Source organism: Hippoglossus stenolepis, chromosome 18 (genome assembly GCF_022539355.2).
Source record: "Hippoglossus stenolepis isolate QCI-W04-F060 chromosome 18, HSTE1.2, whole genome shotgun sequence".
Classification (NCBI taxonomy): Eukaryota; Metazoa; Chordata; class Actinopteri; order Pleuronectiformes; family Pleuronectidae; genus Hippoglossus; species Hippoglossus stenolepis.
In genome coordinates this window covers 16,298,804-16,319,506 of record NC_061500.1, presented here as the reverse complement: position 1 = coordinate 16,319,506, position 20,703 = coordinate 16,298,804, and the positions used below count along the sequence as shown (strand labels likewise).

The 20,703-nt window shown below is 41.1% G+C and overlaps 1 protein-coding gene across 1 annotated transcript in view; it reads left to right on the top strand.

The window, feature by feature from the left end:
- Positions 1 to 20,703, top strand: part of LOC118098059 (netrin receptor UNC5D) — a 186,023-nt gene that overhangs the window by 72,745 nt on the left and 92,575 nt on the right. The gene's annotated exons all lie outside the window — the stretch shown is intronic.

Sequence of the window (20,703 nt, the reverse complement as noted above, 5' to 3'; positions counted from 1 at the left end):
TTAAAATACCTTATATTTTCATAGGGAGCGGGTCCTCTCTAAGGAGGCCGCAATGGTTTTCGTCCAAACTGGACAAATTAAACACCTTTTGAGTTGTTATAACTGAAGGCTACATTAGGTTCTCCTTTATGCTTGGAAGGGGAGGTGAGGAGTATTCAGCCGCAACATGCAACTTCACCACCAGATGTCACTACATTGTACACACGTAACCTTTAACAATACACTTGGCAAGTGTGAAGCCGATACGATTTTTCGAGCAAAGTTTTTGAGATACGCGTTCCACCTACAGACAGATTTCTGGAATTAGTAGGTAAAATAAGACTGCAAGTTTGTGTTATGCTAAATAATAATTAAATTTGTATATGCGTCCACGAGGGGTTTCTTTTTTCTCTCTCCACCCTTAAAATCTTTAGCACATTTATTTAAATTTAACCAATGAGACTCCTGCGGAGCAGTGACTTAAAGGGGACATAGCATGCCCATTTTACCACAAGTTGATATGGTTCCTTGGGGTCTTAATGAAATGTCTGTAACATACTTTGGTCAAAATACCACAAGGATCATTTAAAACAGCACCCTTTTTACCCTGTATAAAACAGCCCTCCACAGAGTGACCTGTTTTGACTGCCTGTTCCTTTAAATGCTAATGAGCCAGCTCCCCCCTCCCCCCTCTCCCCCCATGATTTTAAACGATATAAATTACATATTTTATATGATATAAATTATCAAATATGCATCCCATACTTTGTATTCCCCTTGTTGTCCTGGAGTTTTAATTTTCCCAATCACATAATTAAATGTCCCCCTCTGCCCATCCACTACAAGCACACAAGCAGACAGACAGAGAGAGAAAGAGAGGGGGGGGCTATGAAGACCATCATTTACCCCCGAACCCCGACATTCAACGGGTACAACAACAAGCGGAGAAAGCAGAATCGCGGGCTGACCTTATATATACAGTCTATGGGGCTGACCAGCGCGGAGAAATGCTCGTCCCGTGTGAACAGCCCGGCTGCGTGCTTGGGAACGGCGCTGCGCTGCCTCGCAGCCTCCGGTGTAAACCCGGAAGTAACGAGTGGGGGACGGGGGACGGGGGACAGGGGGTGGGCCAAGACCATGTAGGAGACTTCCAGTGTATTGTTACGACACAATACCCAGGAAGCGCAATCGAGTCGCTCAAGCATGACGTTTCTGACTTAGAGGAACTATAACAAAACGCGAGTGTTTTTCCCCAGAGTTTTTGGGTTGGTAGACATGCCAGATACCCACATTAACCTGTAGAAGCACTAACAAAGTGGAATTTGCATGCTATGTCCCCTTTAAAACTATAACATAATTTTTAGTTTAATTTAGTGGCTGAAGTAGTTGTTTCCTTAAGGAGGACACATTGTGTGCGTGGCCCCCCCTTTTCCAGAGCTCATTGTAGTATTGTGATTAAACATTAGTTGCCTCATGCCATACACCTCCTTTGTGCTTCATTAGGAGTCCACTTAGTTGCATGTTTCAAGTAAAAAAGCACACTTGAGATTCATTTGCGATATGTTGTGAAACCATAATCATTTATTTATTTTCACGGCCCAAGGCTTGGAATATTCATCAGTGTTTTTGATGTACAGGTGTATTCATTTACTTCAATCTTAATTGCTGGGAGGCCAGACGTTTATGAATAATTTGTGTGCAATTAGCATTCCATGCTGTGTTGATGAAACATTCCACTAAATTACAGAGGATGGATCATGTTTTAATTATCGCTCAATTTATCCAAGAGAAATGCGTTCAGAGTTATGGCCTTATCCCGTTCATTATTCGGAAAACACCAGCAGTGACGGATGACTCGTCTCTTTGTCCTTCCTCTCGTCTGTCAGCACCTTGGGTGTGTGCGAGATGATGACCATCGCGTCCACATCAACAGCCCGCTTGATCTATGCACTTCCAGGTTCACATATTGCAGCTCTTTATCTAAAAAGTGATGATCTCTAGTTGAAGCCTCTGTCCCTGGCCAATGTGATAACAAGGGCAGTGTACGGCTCTGGAACTGCGGTTTTCCCCTTTGGGAAGGAGAGGAGGACCAGACCTGTGACTGCCAGGATAATTGGCAAAGGCACCTGGATCACACAGCAGGAGTGACAGACTGACATTCATTACCTTTAATAGTATTTCCTCCATCACTCTGTCACTCTCTCCCTTTTTCTCTCCCTCACACACACACACACACACATACACAGTCTTGCTCTTTTTTTTCCCCATTTTGTTGGTGTCTTGGCCCTCAGCAGTCCCACCATCAACCCGTGGGTCACCGTCCAATGTCTCCCTGGTGTTGTTATCCTTGGCACCTGAGAGATAAAGACGCTCCTGGTGACTGATGACCACAGGTCCATGCAGAGATGAGTTGCAATTTGTAAGGATACAGATATGCTGTGTGGCTTTGATGCGGTCCTCAAGGCTGTGTCTGTACAGCCGTGTCAGGTCACAGGGCAGATCAGCGGCAGCATTATGAAGCACATCGTAAAAGTCCTTGTAAATAAAGCAAATGTTCTTTCAAGCAGCACCCACCGCTCGGACCTTGAAATAGCCAAGTCCTTAAGATGAATAAATGGGAGTTTCATCGAGCCTTCTCTTGGACACGGCGGAGGAAACCTGATTGAGCTTTGAGGACCTCTTTTAAGAGCTGTTTATGATTCTGCAGTGACTGGAGCAGATAATGACCAGCTGTGGGCATCACTCAGCGAGCTTCTCCGGGACTTCATTGGCACACTAAAAGATCTCATTATGGCACTTTACAGATGTCACCTCTGCTACTTATGAGGTTTGCCTGTTGGCCTCTCGTGATATGTTGGTCCTGACAATCTGGCCACGGCCAGGCTCTGGTTGTGGACCTGTGGGCTGCTGCGCTGGGGAGGAACAAGGTCGACAGCCAAGTTTATACTGTGTGAACGGGGAGAGGGGGCTGCTGCTCATATTTTCTCACTGAATTATTCTGCAGCTCTCTTTTGACTTTCTGTTGCCTCAGGTTTTTTGGGAAAGTACTGGTCGTGAAATATGAGAATCTGTTAATATAGACTTGGAAATAACACAAGGCATTATGCATTTTTCAAAGGTGTACATCATGCATTCACAATGTGGTTTTTCTTTTTCGGTTTTGTTCATTTCAGGCACTGTGTACTGTGCATTGACAGCCGTTGTTAAAGTGTTGTTTTTTGTGCAAATGATCCTAAACAGACATATTATGTAATAATTTTCACAGAAACAACTTTAGATCAATTTTAATGAGTTTTACCAACACAATATGGTGGGTGGGTGATCGGCCAGCTGTCATGCTCGAGCACATAAATCCAAGCATCGATACAAACGAGATGCAGTGATGCATTGTGGGGTATTGCATTGTATCCCGAAAATTATTCGAGTGTAAATGCAATTGACAAATCACAAAAGTCCACTTTACCACCACTCAGATTTATATTCATGTAGCACATATAATAACGAGTACGCTCAATGTGCTTTACATTGAAATATAAACTACAACACGTTACTGTATGTGTGAAGATCAAATTGAACAAAATGTGAAACGAAAGCTATAAAATTGCTCAACACAGTTAACGTAAGCACACACAGGCACAGATGTAGAACACACAGACAAAGGCACAGACACACTTATACAGTAGGTACCAATAACATGATTTTACACTGTTTATATTTTCAACTACAGTTTACGGTAAATTTATCGTCATAACAGCACAATTTCTTCAGATTGTAGATGAAATAATCATAAATTAGCTATTGATATAAAATAATATGTTCTGAGGGATTTCCCATTTACAAGTATCAAGAAGTATTTTATATTATTAGTTAAATTTCGTACTGGTTATAGCCCTGGCTGGACACACATTGTTTTTGGGTTGCCTGTCTGTCCACCTCCATCTTATTCTTATGAACATTATATCTCAGGAATGCCTGGTGGGCATTTCCTCTAAATTAAGTTCAAGGTCATTGTGACCTCAGAAGACCTCTTTCAAAATGTATGTGTGTGAATCCATGTGCTAACTAGAAGAGGAAATTGTGGTGATATTTTCTTGTGAAGAGACAAACAACCGCAAGATGGCAATTCCAGTTAGTGGGGACATTATTCTGCGATAAGTCATGATTCATAATTATTTACTGAGCTTAAATACGGTCCGAGAATTGACTATATATGTTGCATTTTCACATTGGAGATGGTTAGTGCTGCTGCTCCAACACAATCAGTCAGCTCCATCTATTACGGTCTTCTAGGACGAGTGATGCTGTAGATGAGAGATAACTGATAAACAACTGGGTTTTTTACATACTGAAACATTTGTTTGGTGATAAGCTCCTGCTGTAGCACGCAGCCTGGGCGGTTTAGTTCAGCGTTCAGAAGCTTTTTCTCGGTAGAATATCTGGTGCTGTTACTGCTGTTAGTTTCCGCTGTTTTCTGAGTTAAGTATTCAGAGTAGCTTTAATTTATTACTTGGATGTAGCCTATTTTATCCATGACTGTTTTTGTAACCGTGACGTTAAAGGTCTTCTAATCCTTAGGTTAGGACCTAAGGATACCTGTTTTAATCCAAAGTACCAGTTTTAATCCAAACCATGATCCTTACCTAAACCTAATCGAGTATAGCTTTTTTGTGACAAACTCTAATTAAACTGTGACCACTCCATGACAACACAGTTCTGGTGCATTTGCCAGTGGTATGTTCCCTAGGGGCTGTATCAGAAGTAAGGGACAATCAACTGGGGCCTGACAGATTTATGGCTTTCTTCATTTTAGCTCTAGATATTTAGTTGAATTTGTATTTTGTGTGTTTTTCCATCCATCCACCCATCATCAATGCAGTTTATCCAGTAAAGGTTGTGGGGGTAACTGGAGCAAATCCCAGCTGAGACTGGTCAAAGGAGAGTGACACCCTGGAAACAAAAACACCATTTGGTCTTACATTCACACCTATGGGCAATTTAGAGTCGGTTTTCTTTTTATTTATAGCTATTTATAATATAATAAAGTAAAATGTGACAGCCTCGACATAGTGCAGCGACTATGATTGTGTAGATTCACTATTTAAAGATGTGGTATGGTACATTGTTTTCTTATAGATTTGAATCGTTGCCAATTGTGTGTCATATTGGACATTTATTACTGCCTATCAGTCAGGCCCTATGACTGACCTGTAGGTTAAGGATTAAAGACTTGTCGGAAGGAAGTACACCTCATTGCATGTGTTCTGCAGAAAACGATTCAATATTTGACACGTAAACGCCTTCAGTAAACAAGGTCGCTGCTGAACTGTAATCACTGCAACACCTCCCACTCACTAATCCTGTTCTGTGCGTGATGGTTTCATCTTTACCGAGGCCGGCTCAGCCTCTAACCTGGTGTCAGAGTAACGCTGGAAAGCTTCTCCACAATATAAGCCTTGTTAAGTGTTTATCTGCAGCCTCATTAGTCACACAAGACAGACACATTAATACTGGCACTTAATGAACTGCCTCAAGCTTCTAATTTGATTTGACTGCACGTAGAAATGTGCTACTTCTGATCACCACTATGGGGGTAGCATGGATCAACGTGATTACATGTTGGACTGCAGCCTGGGAGATAAAAAATGATTATATATAAACGGTAGTATGTGAACAGGGGCCAAAACACGCACTGTAATATTCAGAGTTAAATAAGAGCATAATTTTTCTGTATTAATAATGAAAAGAAGCATTTCATTCTTCAACATCACTTGGTCATGTATTTCAACATTTAAATCAATGCTTCTCTTACGTTGTTAAACTAATGTTGCAATCAGACTGAGAATAATTAAAGGTTTGGGTTTTAACTTTGCACTCTGCAGCGATATATAGAAGACGGGACATACTGTCGCATTAAAAGCCATTTTCTGACATTTCCAAGAAACCAAACTGTTCTCATCTCCCTGACAAACCATATCGACAGGTACGGCACGCATCAGGAATTCACTTTGTGGTGAAATTAGAAATTATGCACACATTTGCATAAATGTTTTCTTAAAACCCTTTTGTTTTGCGCTTCTCCCTCCAGTGAATGATGGCCTATATTCCTCGTCTGATTGCAATCTGAACTAAACTGCTACAGTGAAAATGTTAATGGATAAGCTTTTAATTCACTCCCTCACTTCAGTCAGGTTTTGATTTGCGAGTGCAAGTGTGGTCGAACACTAATAAGCATATTAGCTGACGATATTATTGGCACTATTATTAAAATGTCAATATGCTATGAATATCAATATAACCCATTTACAAGGACTTGTCTGTTGAGTGGCAGCCTCTGGCAGTAGGAGAAGCTTCTTAATTCATTTCAGATTGATAAACTATAGCACACTTGTGTTCAATATTTCACTGTTACACATCATTCACTATCTTTCAAACCCTTCTCTCAAATGACTCATGGATGTATTTTTCTCTGCTCTTGTATTGATTTGGACCTCACATAATTGATCATCAGGGAGACACTTAAGACGCCGCTGCCTCTCTACTTCTATAGGCACCTCAACTGCATCTCCCCCCCGATTTTTATTCATTACAAACAAGAATCCGCCTCCGGGGATTTTCCATGATCGAAAAACACAGATGGAAAACTAAACGCTGAAATAATGGGCTACGCAAAACAGTTGAGAACCTTGATGCAAGGAAAATCAACAGATGAAAGAATTAGTTTGGTATAGAAGCAAGAATGAAATAGGCATGATGCATCCATAATGTTCCACTTCACTTTAATGTGAGTGTGTGAGCATGACAGTTTCAGTTCAATAACCTAGGAACAAATGTTGATGTTGTATGATGCAGTTTTTCCACCACACTCACACTATAATGATGAAAGGATTTCTGTATATCTGTGTGCAAAACATCGCTCAGATCAGACGGAGCACGGTAATAGAGTGTTACTGTGTGTGTGGGGGTGTACTTGTACAGGTACATTTTGGTTCTGACCTACCTTCAATAGGCTGTTTCAGCTTTGAGACTTTGTTTTAGGGTTTCAGGGCTTGTATCTGTACATGTCTTATATGTCTGTGTGTTTACTCTCTAACTCAATGGTCTTGTGTCTTCAAATTCAAAGATATTTTGTCCACTCTGCTTTATTTGCTGCCTCCCAATGGCACTGACAAATCTGAACTCCTAAAAAAGGTTTAAATCATAGAATGTTTCAGCATAAACTGGGCCAGTGCAAATTGTGTGATCTTAGCAAGTCTTCTGAAATACAAGATCAACCTCTGATAACGTCTTTACCTATTATTTGCGGATTCATCCCTTAAGTGCATGATGCAGACAGGACAGACATCCAAACATCCTCACAAGAAGAAGGCTCAAAGGTTGCAACTCCAGCCTGTTGGGGCTCTTTGGTAAACACACTGCATGTGTTTGGTGCAGGGTGCCTCAAATTTGTGTCCGAGAAACAGTCTCTGAAGTCTTAGTAAATCTGGCTGCTCTAATCTCAGTGTTAACAACCAGTCTCCAAGTGGCATTCATCATACATTGTGCTGCAGTACATCATATCTGTGCGAACTACCTGTAAAATGTTTTTATTTCCAACTTAGATACCAAACGAAAGTCATCAAAGTGAAGGATGGTTTCCATCTGCTGCTCCTGTGTAAGAATAACATGCAGTACATGACCTGTGAGGTCAAGTACCGCTCCCTGAACACTCTCTCTGTTAGTTAAAAGGCAGGGATGGGAGACAGGGCTGGGCTTCCACCTCCTCGCTGTCTTAATTAAAGTCACCAGCCAGCTAAAGCACACTGTATATAAATATATATGTATCTATAGGAAGGGCCCTTAATAGACAGAGCCCTGACATCGTCGATGGAAAGATCTGGTGACCCCTTTGACCCAGAGCGTGTACAAACAGCAGGCCGCCCAGAGGATAAGATGGGGCCAGTGACACAGCCTCGCAGGAGAATTATGATGATGGGAAACTGATGGACTTGAAGTGTTTGGGTTCGGGAGGCTTTAGAGCCAGGGAATAATTATGTGTGCTCTGTCAGTGAGTGATAGAGGGGTAAGGGAATGAAGTCAAATGAAAAAGGGAGATATCTTCCACCTCTCAAGTGGGAGGGACATGACAAAAATGGAAAATTACTATTTTGCCCTGTTTTGAAAATGAAAAGAAACAAAGGGTGAGGATTTTCCTTCCTCCCTTTATCTCTGAGCTGCTCTCATCTCTTTCCTCTGCATTTGACTGTTTCTCTCGCTTTTTTTCCTCTACGTCATTCCCTCTCCACACTGGTCTGTCTGCCTTCCTCCCCCCCCTCCTCCCTTAGACGCTGTCCCAGGCTACTCAGGGCAATTACAATTTAAAATGACAAACTGGAGATCATCAGCATGTCACGAGATCAAGTGAAACAAAATGACCCGTGAAAAAAGCAAACGTATGCTTGTGTGCAGCTGTCTGTGTGCACGTACTGTACATTTTATGTGTGTGTGTCGTGTGCACGTGCATGCTTGTTGTGTGTTTGCTCTGCTCTAGTATGACATCTGCCCGCCACAGTGCGTTCTGTATCGGGGTCTCTGAGTGAATCACCCTCAGATGCAGTCGGGGGTAATGTCGTGTAACAGAGGGAGGGTCGTTCTTATCATTTTCCCATTGCCATTATGCCCCAATGTTCACTCACACCCGAGATAGCAGTGCCATTCTTCTTTCAGTGATGTCAGCAATTTTTTTTTTTCTAAGCCAGTACAACATATCTAAATCCTGCATGCGCTGCTCCTTGATAGTCATGATCCCAGAGCGGGATTTTATTCTGCATCCCGCCGCACTTTGTCTCTCTTCACAGGCCTTTTTTTTTGTGGGGGGATAGGAAAGAGAATAGGAGCTGGGCATACAACAAACACGCACTTTCCAGTGGCCTCAGCTTCCCCTCTCCTGAAACAGATGGTCTTATAAACTTTAACACCACTTCTGAAAAGCAAAAGGAGACACTCGGAGGGCATCAAATCTGATTTCGCTATTATTTAAAGCTCAGTTTTACGGTGCAGTTTAATGCTGCATGAATATTGCTTGCATTTTGAAAAATGTGAATCCCCCACTTGACACTAAATGTGGCATTAAAACCTCAAGTGCTCACTTTTCTTCTTACACACCCCAAAGCCCCCGGTCTGATCATGCTGAGCTGTAGCATTTCCTCCAATACTTTACTCTGAGCAGGGTACAGCCAGCATTATCAATCCCCTACATCCTTTTCCCTCAGCTTTAATTACACTATAGTCAGACAAGCCATACAGGCAGCCGCCCTCCTCCAGTCGCCATGCCGATCAATAAGTGGACGGACTCCAAAGCCAACGCTGCGTGTAAGAAATACGACCAGGAGGAGGGAAAACCTTGGTGGGAGAAATGGGAGAAAAATTATTTTGAAGCCTCGTTGTTGTTACGTTAATAAATATTAATATTCATCATTCATTAATTTGATTCATCACCTAAAAAGTAAATTTGTTCCTGCGTGTTTCATTTTAAATCATCTGATTTGAGGATTGTGGATTTGTTGTGTTGTTGCTGCAAATTAGAAAATACAATTACAAAAGGAAACAGCTATTTTTCCTACAGGAATTGCTTTTCACAGCACATGGGGTTTTGTAAATGTGCTCTTTCTTTAAATGCACAGACACAATGAATAGAGCCTTTACTCATCCCAAAGAATGTTTTTCTCTACAGCTTTTCCAAAAATGTATCCCTCATATTCATGTATAAAACACAGCCACGACCATTACTGTACCAGGTGCTCCAATGTAAAGAGAGACGCTGGCGGGGGTTAGGCGGGAATGGGATATGAGGTGAGGAGGCGGCGGACAGGGCGCTCAGACGGGTAGAGTGAAAGATTTGTGGGGATAGAGAGCAATATGGAAGAAGATGATTGAGAAAGATGGATAGGAATAGATGAGAAAGGGGGGATGATTTAGAGAGGGAGAGAAAGAAATAGAGCTCAAAAGTGGTGAAAGGGGGGAAAGAGAGCTAAGGAGCTGGCGACAGGAATAGTATAGAGGAGGTGTCACTGTCAAGGGTGTCTCAATGAGATGCCATAAAACACTCTTATTCTGCCGACTGTCACAGCATCCAGTCAGCCGCCCACGAATAGAGGTGTGAGGCAAACACACACACCCACAGATTGACAGTGCCACCGATACATAAACATCTCACTTGTGTTTATTTGCCAACAATTTCTACTGTGAGCGTATTGCGGTGACAATGGTTTGTCCTGCATTTCATTTTTGTTGGAACAGGAGGGAGCAGAAAACAAAATAACTGCTGAGATGTGCGTCCTGAGCAGTTTCCGGTGTCTCTGTCACGGGTCTTTTCTCTGGCGGTGGAGAGGGTTTATATGAAATGATTAGAGGGGAAGCAGAGGTCAGGATTGGAGGATTTGTCGAAGGGAGGGTAATGTGACTTTGTTAGGGAGAACAGGAGCAGGTCTTTTATTTCCGTATCTAGGAGTTTTCTAAATCAGGGGTCACAATTTACATGGAGGGGGCAATTATGTGTCCAACATCCATCCCAATTCCTGATTCAGTAAGGTGCACATTTAAGTCATTCCTTGTTTCCTTGTTAGCTCTATTGCTTTAAGCAAAGTCACACATCACTGAATGTATTCTGGAAATTGTTCCTTGTTTAAGCACATTGTGTACTTCAGTAAAGCGTAGGAAGAAAACAATCACAACTTGTCATATTTATTGTTTGTATGGTAAGTGAGTGGCTAGTTTTGTTATTAGTCTTATTATTTGCGATGTGGGGGTGGCCACAAATACAACAAAGCTGCCATCTGCTCAGTTCATTTATTCAGTGGCAGTAATAATCGTTTAGTTTTGTAATCTTTATTCAAAAAACAAGCAGCTGATTTAGTGTTGTTTGCCCAATTCTACTTCTCTTTATTAAAAGCAGAAATTAATTAAATTAAGCATTTATGCGTCCAACTATACTTGGTTTGTTGACGGACGTGTGTCTGAATTATCTGTGATATCATCATGGTATTTCAGCCAGCATTATCAAGTGGACGGCTGTGGCTTAGGTGGTATAAAGGGTCGTCCACAAACCATACTCCATTAGTCTGCATTCTGAAGTGTCCTTGGGCAAGATATTGAACCTCAAATTGCCCCCGATGGCTGTGCCATCAGTATATGAATGGTGTGATGGAAAAGGGCTGCGTATGGAGGTGCTGTAGGAATGTGTACCTGTGAAAGGGTGAATGCGACTTTTACTGTAGAGTGCATCGTTTGAAGCAACAAAAGAACGTACTGGTCATTTAAACATATCATCAAAGGCAAAGACTTCAAGCAATTATGAGAGCCGCCTCCGCCTCCGTTTCTTTTTCTTCTTCTATTGTATAATGCTCTTTCAACTTCGTGCAATTGGTGCTAAAGTCAGAACTATTTAAAAACCTATTTTCACACTGCAAAAGAAGCAAACCATGGTTTTTGATCCTGGCAGAGACCACCTCTTTAAGTTGGACCAAAGTTTTGTCCGTTGGTTTAGACCATTATCTGAGAAGCAATTTACACCTGTTATTTTACTTCAGAATAAAATGAAAAGTCAAAAGATATCCTCCGTATGTTCAAAAGAAAACAATTATAAAGCTGGAGCGACCCAACAGCAATAACTTCCGCGCAGTCCCTGAGTTCCTTATTTTTTGCAATTTCAATTCACGTTTGGTGTGTTTTATTTAAATCATGCATATAACGTAAGATTTTTTAAGTGATAAGTATTCACTGTGTCTTTGTGCTGTCAACTGTTGTTGCATATTCTGAGGAGAGCTAAACAAGTTTACAAAATCAGAAATGTTTTCTGAGTCCCTTGTGAATTTATCTACATTTTACCACATAATACAGTCATTTATGTTGACTGAAGTCATTTCTTTGTCACAAACTGAAATCACATGCCGTGTAAGGTGTAGCTGACACTGCGTCAAATCAGCTGGAAACTACTTTCCTATTATTTTCTCCTAAGTAGGAGTGTCTCAATTGGATCCAGTGGGTGCGTATTGTTTGGTGTCATCCTGTGCTGATCAGCAAAATGGGGAAAAGTTGCTGTTGTATTTGCATGATTGGATTACCTACAGGGTACAACAGGCAACGGTTCAAACGAACATTGGTGCAATTGCCTGTTTTGTGTCATTTAATTTTGGCTGGTGTGAAAACTGTCCATAAAGCTCTGATACAGACTACAGAGGTGGGCTTAGACTGAATGAGAAGCATAGTATCATTGAATTCAAGCAACCACAGGGTTTTATGATGGTGATATGTGATTTTTTTTTTAATTATAATAATTCAAAAGCTTAACTGATATTAGATTAATCTGCTCATAGTGAGCTGTCTAAACAAGATCTAAGATAAGCAGCAGGTATATTTGGTAACCAAGTTTTGAGAGTATTGCCTCATCAATCATGAAAGGTTTGTTGAGCTTGTATATAAAAGTGCTGAAACATTGTAAACCTATTTAATATTATGGCACAAGGTTCGTTGTTTTTTTGTCCAGTGGCTGCCATGATTATTAATTAAAAAATGTTTGTCTCAGAGAGGATGCAAAGTGCTGTCAGACGCCCAAATTTGACACCTGGTCACCAGATTTTCCTCATGTGACCGTCAGCACAACTGTCCAATCAATGAGTCACCTCCAAATCTATTTGACTCTGTGTTTACACCTCCTGGTTTGTTTTTAGAGGGTAAGTGCAAACACAAACCAGACTAAAACTAATAATCAGTCTCCTTGGTCAGAAGCAAACAAACAAACTTCAGGTTTGAAAGCTTGTAGCTGTGTGTGCTGCTGTGTCTGGAGCCAAATGGACAAACTATAGTTAACTCTGCCAAGCAGGTTTACCTTTCCCCTATATCTGTTTATTCGTTGTATGTTTGGTTGGTTTGTTTATCTGCAGGATCACACAAAAACTACATCGGAGATATCCATTAAACTTGATGGAACGCTGTGACTTGGGCTAAGAAAGAACCCATTACAGTCTGCATACAAAATAAGGAGTGTCGCATTTAGAAACAAACATGTATTTTAATTAAAAGAACAAGTGCGTGAAACTAAAGGCTTTTATGTCTTCAGGAAAAATAAACCATGCAAGAAACACCTTGTAGTGTTTATTTTTTAGTGCCCTGTCACATGTCCATGTCCCTAATTTCTAATGTCTTCAGTGCATGTGTGTTGATGTCATTATTTGTTGATTTATTGTAACTGTAAAAAAAAAACCGTGTTGGAAGGGGTTTGTACTTCTGATGAAATATCCGCATGGAATACTCCTTAATATGATTACATATGACTTCATTAATAATATTACAGGAAATAAAGGAATCTGGTAGTGGTTAGAATCATAGATACTAGTGCAGAGCCTGTTCTAACCCTGGCTGTTTGTTTCGTCTGAGGTGATACGGGCTGCAGCTTTATGAAACTGTAAAAGTGACCTGCAGTAATTACACATCGACTGCTGGACTCAGTCCACAGAACCCTGAAGCTGCACAAAGAGCTGCTCGCCTGTTTTCACCAGTTGTCGTTGCTGCTGTCATGAACACACTGTTTTCATGATTGACAACAGGACTTCTGGAGATGAGTCCCAGCTGCAGCTGTTGGCCTGTTTATTGAAAGTTTAATATTGCATTTATCGCGTTTCCAAATTGCTCCAAATTAGACACTGTAGTTCCTTGGGCCCTTAACAATACAAATGCCGAGCATGAACAATGAACGATAAGGTGAACAGTTCTCGAGATATGCGAGCCACAAACAGACGGACAGAGATTTATTAGATCGATAGATGGGCAATGTCCTTAGGATGAACGTGATTGGTCCACAGAATCAGGTACGTCGTCTGGCATTGACCACATTTGCTTTGTTATCTGTAGTTGGAACTGAGTCATAATTAAATAGTAATGGGGGGAACTTTTCCTTGACCACTTTAGTGCTTTATTTTCACTATGTTATGTGAATAGCTTTCCTATTCGTCTTATACATCATCAACATGGTTTTGTAAAAATGTGTCTCTTTAAAGATGACTTTGAGCCAAACTTATGTCAGTTATGCCTTATGACTGCACATCTCTGACTGACGAGGGCAGGATTTCAGTTTTTTTTAGAACAGAACTGGTGGTGATGCTTTCAGCTGGAGGGGGTCACGATGCCGGATGCTGGGCTCAGCGTTGTCAATGAAGATGACTGTCAGCCACCGGCAATCAGGCCAACCCTGATATGACATACTCTGTGTGTCTATACTATTCAGTGTAGGGAATTCTGCTCTCCGATTGTGGATTCAAAAGACTGAGGAAAAAAATGTGAGACTCAAAGACATGCTTCATGTATGTCCTGCATTTAAAAAAGCCAGCATTCTCCCTGCTGATGCTGATATGAGGATTTCAAGAACATGCTGTTCAATAGATTTTCATCAGAAAAATAACCAATATTTCCTCAAACATGTCCAACTCAGCTTTGACCATTAGTCCGCTGCTACATCGAGGGTACAGTGTTCGCAGGCATGTGAGGTATGAGCTTCATATCTTTTCACAGAGGTAAAGAATACAGCCAACAGATACAGAGGTATTTACAAGAACATCAGTGAGATGAGAATGAGGCTGTTGGCAGGAAGCGAGCTGCGGACACCTGTGGACTTAAAACATCACACAGAACAGGGAGAATATAAAATATCTAAAGATGAAAAGATGAATATGAGACAAGAGTTCAGAATTGAGCTTTTATTGTCTGGTATCTACATTTGATAAGTTAAACAACACAGAACCCAGCATCTTCTAAGAACATGTGACTGACTTGTTTGTTGTCCAGGAGTGTTTAAACATTAAACAGCTTTGATTGTCTCTCTTGGTTCCGGGCTTGGGTTTCACCCGTGAAGACAGCATTTTTTGTTCAAAAGGAAAAACCAACATGAGGTCCAGAGAGCTGCCTATGGGGGGGAAAGCAGGAGATTTTGATGCTGAGAAAAGAGGGAAAATCGATCAGAGCCCTTGCACAAGCATTGGGCACAGCCAATACAAGAATTCGGAATGTCCTGAGAAAGTGAGACACTACTCGTGTACGAGGAATAAACATCGAACAGGTCGGCCAAGGTAAACAACTGTAGCTGATGACCCAAACGTAGAAAGAGCTGTGAAGAAAAACCTGATACAATAGTCGATTACATCACCACCAACCTCCACTGGGGGCAGGCTAAGGTATCACAATCCACTGTTCAGAGACGACTTTTCCAGCAGAAATCTAAAGAGGCAAGATGCAAATGTCTAATCAGGATCAACATGATCATGATGTCAGGCTTGTTGATCAGGGCATCCCTAATATACTGAGCACTGTATATCTACTTACCATTGACAGTAGTTAAAGATGGAGGACATGACTGCTTCAGAACTAGTCAGAAATATTGCCTCCTCCATGTTAGTGGGAAAATAACCAAACTAGACTTAAGTACAGATCAAATTGAGAATAGAGAAATAATAATGTGGCATTTATCGTAATGACTATCAATGGTATGAAAATGAAAGGGTATGAAAATTATATGAAAATCGTATACATTTTTGACCATATCGCCCAGCCTATTTAGGTATGTGATACTGTTGCTCTCCTCCACAATCACCACTGCACAGACTCTCCTAATGACGTCATCGGCGTAAGATGGTAGCATTAAGGTAGTTCCTATTACACTGATGTATCTTCAAGTGCTATTTTTTCAAGTTTGGTTTTTAATTATTCATTAGATTGATCAAGCCTGTGTTTCTGTGAGACTTTGCTACCATCACTCAATCTCCCCTAATTTCTACTGCACAGACTCTGGCTCCAAACATGCAAGATGGCAGCGTTCGTCTCTTTTCTGGATAGTAAGAGGTAGTGCAGACGCGTCGTCCATCTTTACATGCAGCATGAGAAGCTATTGAACCAATCATTCTTTCAAGCTTCTCTTTCAAATGGTTTAGTATGCCCACAGGCTTATGACATGCATGTATCTGTTCATACATGCCACGTTTTTTTTATACTTTAATGCCTTGAACATTAAAAGAAAGTGTGTCCTGTCTTTTTCAACTGTAGCAAAATTTTGTCACTTACCCGGCAAGGAAGGAGGCAGAAGGTAGGCCTGGTAAGTGGATTGGAGTCACCCTAAAGCCAATTTATCTGATAGATGTTTGGACCTGGTCCGTCAGGCTGACCTCCAGGGCAAACTGTAAATTAGATTTTTTTTTTTTTTTTCTTCAGCAGAGATTGTGTTGCTATGTCACCTCTGTTTGTCATCCTTCCACCACCGTCAGCAAAGGAACCACTCGGTATACAGATATTATGAACTCTGCAACGGCGAGTGTCTCCCGTCTCCCGAGACCAGCAGGCACCGTCGTGGAATGGCGAAGAAGAGGAAGATTGAGACAATAGAGGAGGACTGTTTGGACCATGAGTGATAGATGGCACGGCTAGGAAAATGGTCTGGAAGAAAACGCTTCGTCAAGCAGTCAACTGGCCAGGCATCGATTTAATCTTGTGCACTCTCCTGATTTGACCGTGTCACAGGGAGATTGAAAAGCCTAAGTGGGTGTGGGAGCTATGTTCGCTCACCTGTGCACTCCACACTGATAATCCAGCAATGAACCCAAAAGTGGGCTGAAACACTGGACAAAATAGAACATCACAAGACACAGGATAGGACAACTGTTTCAGGTCTGCTAACAAGCAGCTAAATCCACTAGAGGGGTTGGTCTATTGATTTATACCCGGGTTGGAGAAGTCAAACAGCTCATGCAATTGGATCCTTTGCATCCAATGGATTGTGAGTCATATCTGCAGAGATCCCTTTGGCTCAAATGCCATCGATTGAGCCGAAGAGACTTTTATCTAATGAATATTCTAATTACTGTCATATGACACAGGGCTGGTTAACTATGTGAATAATGTGTGGTTGAATAAATTTGATAGATTCTAATGAAGCACAAGGATTAAGCTGTGGTCTGATGTTTATGTAGAGCGGAGAGAAACTGATATTGATCCTTCGGCCATCCTGGTTTCTGTATTACTCATCACTCCCTGTCTCATCTTTCCTGCCCCTGTGCAGTCTGCTGCACAAATGTCACAAAATAATCTTAAATTACAATGAACACAATATGTCCACGTATCAGATTTAATACGAATTATCGCATTTTGACATTTTATCCTGCTCACATTGCATTGTGGGATCAGTCGATGCCCAGGATTAGTCATAATCCTGGGTGTTTGGTGAATACATTAATTAATGGAGAAACGTGTGCAGACAAGTATTTACGCTTTTGCTGACACACTTTCCACTCACAGTTACTCTCCTGCACATTATGCACTGATGCACATGCACACAGGCATACATGTGCACACTTGACAAGCTGCATAAAAAGGAACGCGTGTTTTTTAAGATAAAGTGTCCGCCTCACCTTGACCTCCTGTGACCTCACTGTTGTTCTGTATGCCACCATTGCACTCCGGCTTCCCATTACATAGATTGTCTGGTACAATCAAAGCATCATTCATTTTACTGCTCTGTTTGCGATCATAACAGGCTTCAATTTTTCCCGTAGATAGCCTTTGCCACATTCGATCATGATCACGTATTGCTAAGCTTCAGCAAACAATTTCTCATCAAATCCATTAGCAGATAAAATAGTTCCATTCCTGACAACTCAATCGTCTCACAATGTCGAACCACTAAACTGCGATGCCGGTTGCACGGCCAAAAGCTTGTTTAACTGCATTTTTGCTGCCTCTTTCAAATTAGTTGTGTTTCGGAATTCTGAATTAGGTATTATCTGTGATGAGGTAGGATTTGCAAGCTTGAATGGCATTATCCAGACATCGCTTAAGCATTGATTTATTCAGTGGAAGAGCACACCACCACTACTTCACATTCATGGAGACACACAGATACAAGTACACACAATCTTATACTTCTATCTTAGTGAGAACCCTAACTTGGCAATATTGTATTCCCTGACCTCTTACCCTGACCTTAACCATCACAACTAAATGCTTAACCCTAACCCTAACCCTAAACCTAATTGTAATTCTAAACCTAAAAGCAAGTCTTAACCCTCAAACAGGCCTTTAAAAATCTGAGGACTGGCCAAAATGTCCTCACATTCCAAAATGTCCTCAGTACGAAAGGTTTATGCTGAAAGTGGTCCTCACAAAGATATGAGTACAAGTGCACACACACACAAAAGCATGCATGCACATGTGCATATGCATTACAACTTTGTCTGTGCTGTCCACTGAGCACAATATCAGTCCGGTTGGTTTTTTTTTAGCTTTTGCCCAAAGGCAACAGAGCAGACACATCATTGAGGTATGTGTGTGAATGTATTTCAGAGAGAGTGACACATGGTGGATATAACAGAGGGGTTCAAGCTGCTGGCTGTCAGGTCTTCTAATTGAGACGTTATTGCCTCTGATGGTGGGCTCTAGCCGCAGCTTTATAGTCGTCTTAACCTGTTAATTAAAGTCCAATAGGATTCCTAACGAGGAGAGAGATGGCCGTCTGCCTGAGGCTCTACGGTTCACATTATTAAAACCAGTTACAGGTTTAATGTTGTGGCTGATCGCTGTAATTCTCATGACGTCCATATATGGACAGCTGATGGCACAACTGTCACGTTTGGGCCTTTGTGCTGGCTTTACTGCACTACCTTTCTTAGTTTTTTTTACACATTCTTGTGCTGAGATGGCAAAACCTCCACAATGCGTAGGCCCTGCTCAGCTGAGAAGCACAAAGTACCGGAGACACTGAGCAATGAATGTGCCTTCTTACGGCGGTATTTGTATGGTGTGCACAAATAATCAGGTTATGTAAGGTGGAATCTGGGACACTGTGCAGAGGATGTGCCACAAGGTGCTGAGCATGCCCCGCTCGCTCGCTCACGTGCGCTTGATTATTTGAAATGCGGCATCATTTGTATGACAACAGCGAAGAGACTGCGTCCACATCCTTTTGCCATGTCCATCTAAGCTTGACAAATGAGGGTATTCAGCCTGAAAAGATCTCAATTCTTGTTGTTTTGTTGCTTTTTTTCTGTTTCTTTAAAGATTCATTAGGAATCCCTGGCACACCACACTGGGACTCTTAACTTATTAAGGAGCAAAATGGGAAATTGTTCATTAGTAATGTATTGCACAGTGAAGCGTTAGTTTCATCCCCGCTGCTCATCAGATAGTTTATAACCTTCTGTCACTGTATTAGTGATATTTTTTATATTTCTTGTCCTATTAAAATGTTGTGGATGGCATGCTCTGACTTAATCTCTGTTTTAAATACAACCTTTATCTCAACTTTGTTCCCTTGTTTATTATTCATGTAATCTTGATCACTTGCCATTTACCATGGAGCTTCTTGGATGGATCATATATTCGCCATCTACTGAAATTACATTACCTGCGCAGTTAAAGGAATCCTTTGAAGACCTCCACTGGGACATAAAATGCAGGGTAGACCGGTCTCCGGTGCTGTGCTTTGAACCACTGGCTCAATGAAAAAAAAAAAAGGTGAAAGAATATAGCTGGGTGAGAGAGGAGCTGCAGGATAAAGTTACTTTCTTGCATTTTTCAGAGGGCCATTAGCGATCTTTCCCTTTTGATACATGCAAGGAGGCTGGGAGACATGGAAAAGCACTGCACTGGTGTTTGATTGTCATTAATTTTAAATGTCAGACGGCCAGTCACTGCTTTCCTGATGGACTTTTGGCCAAACCTCCATTACCTTCTACCCTATAGAGACAAGCCATGGTGTTATTGCATATCCTCTTGTATTTTATTTTTCAATTTTGCCATGTATTCAGGAATAATATCATGAATAAGTCATTGCTGGATAGTGGAGCTTTATGTCTACTATCCTTTCTCCTGCGTGCTCTTAATTCTTCAGAGGGAAAAGGAAAGTGAAACTCATGTAGCTGAATGAGCTGCACTGATATTGGCAGAAGTTAACACCTTCCTGTATAACAGACAGGTTTTTAGATGCAAGATAAGCCTTTGATGAAATGTTCGAGGCTTTCATGAAGCCCTGAAGCTGAACTGTAAACCTCATATAGCTCTTAATCTCTACTGTAAAGCTGGGAGTTCGACAGTGGAGTATAATGTGTGTATCAGTGTCACAGGTTGAACAATGATATATTCTTACACTGCACATTTCACTGTGAGTTTTGTTTTGACTGGAGTTTTCCAGTTTGATGGCTGACACGATGTGCTCACTCATCAGTAACACAATATGCAGTGGACAGCATGTACTGCCTGAGCTGAGAAAAATACAAAATAAACCTAGAGAATACAATAGCATATTATTATGAAGTAGTTCTACCATAACAGTATGTTAAGATTACTTAGCGTATAGATACTTGTACAATTTGATTGATATGATGTATAGATTTGATACTGAATGATGTTAGTTAGTACTGTGATTCCATAAAGTTGCAAGAGACTGATCTAAAGAGGCTGCACTCAGGCTCAGCAATATAACACGATGCACACCGGCATTTTAGTTTTTGGCAGGTATGACCTTTTTTTTCCAGGTTTACTATCTTTGTTTTCTATATTAGCTTATTATAAGATTATGTTAACATTTGCTAATCAGCACTAAACACACAGCTGAGGCTGAGAGGAATGTCATTTATCTTGCAGATATTTTACAAATTATATTTTTGAATGGATGATGGTGCCAGTGAAAAAAGCAATGAATACGTTTTTTACAGT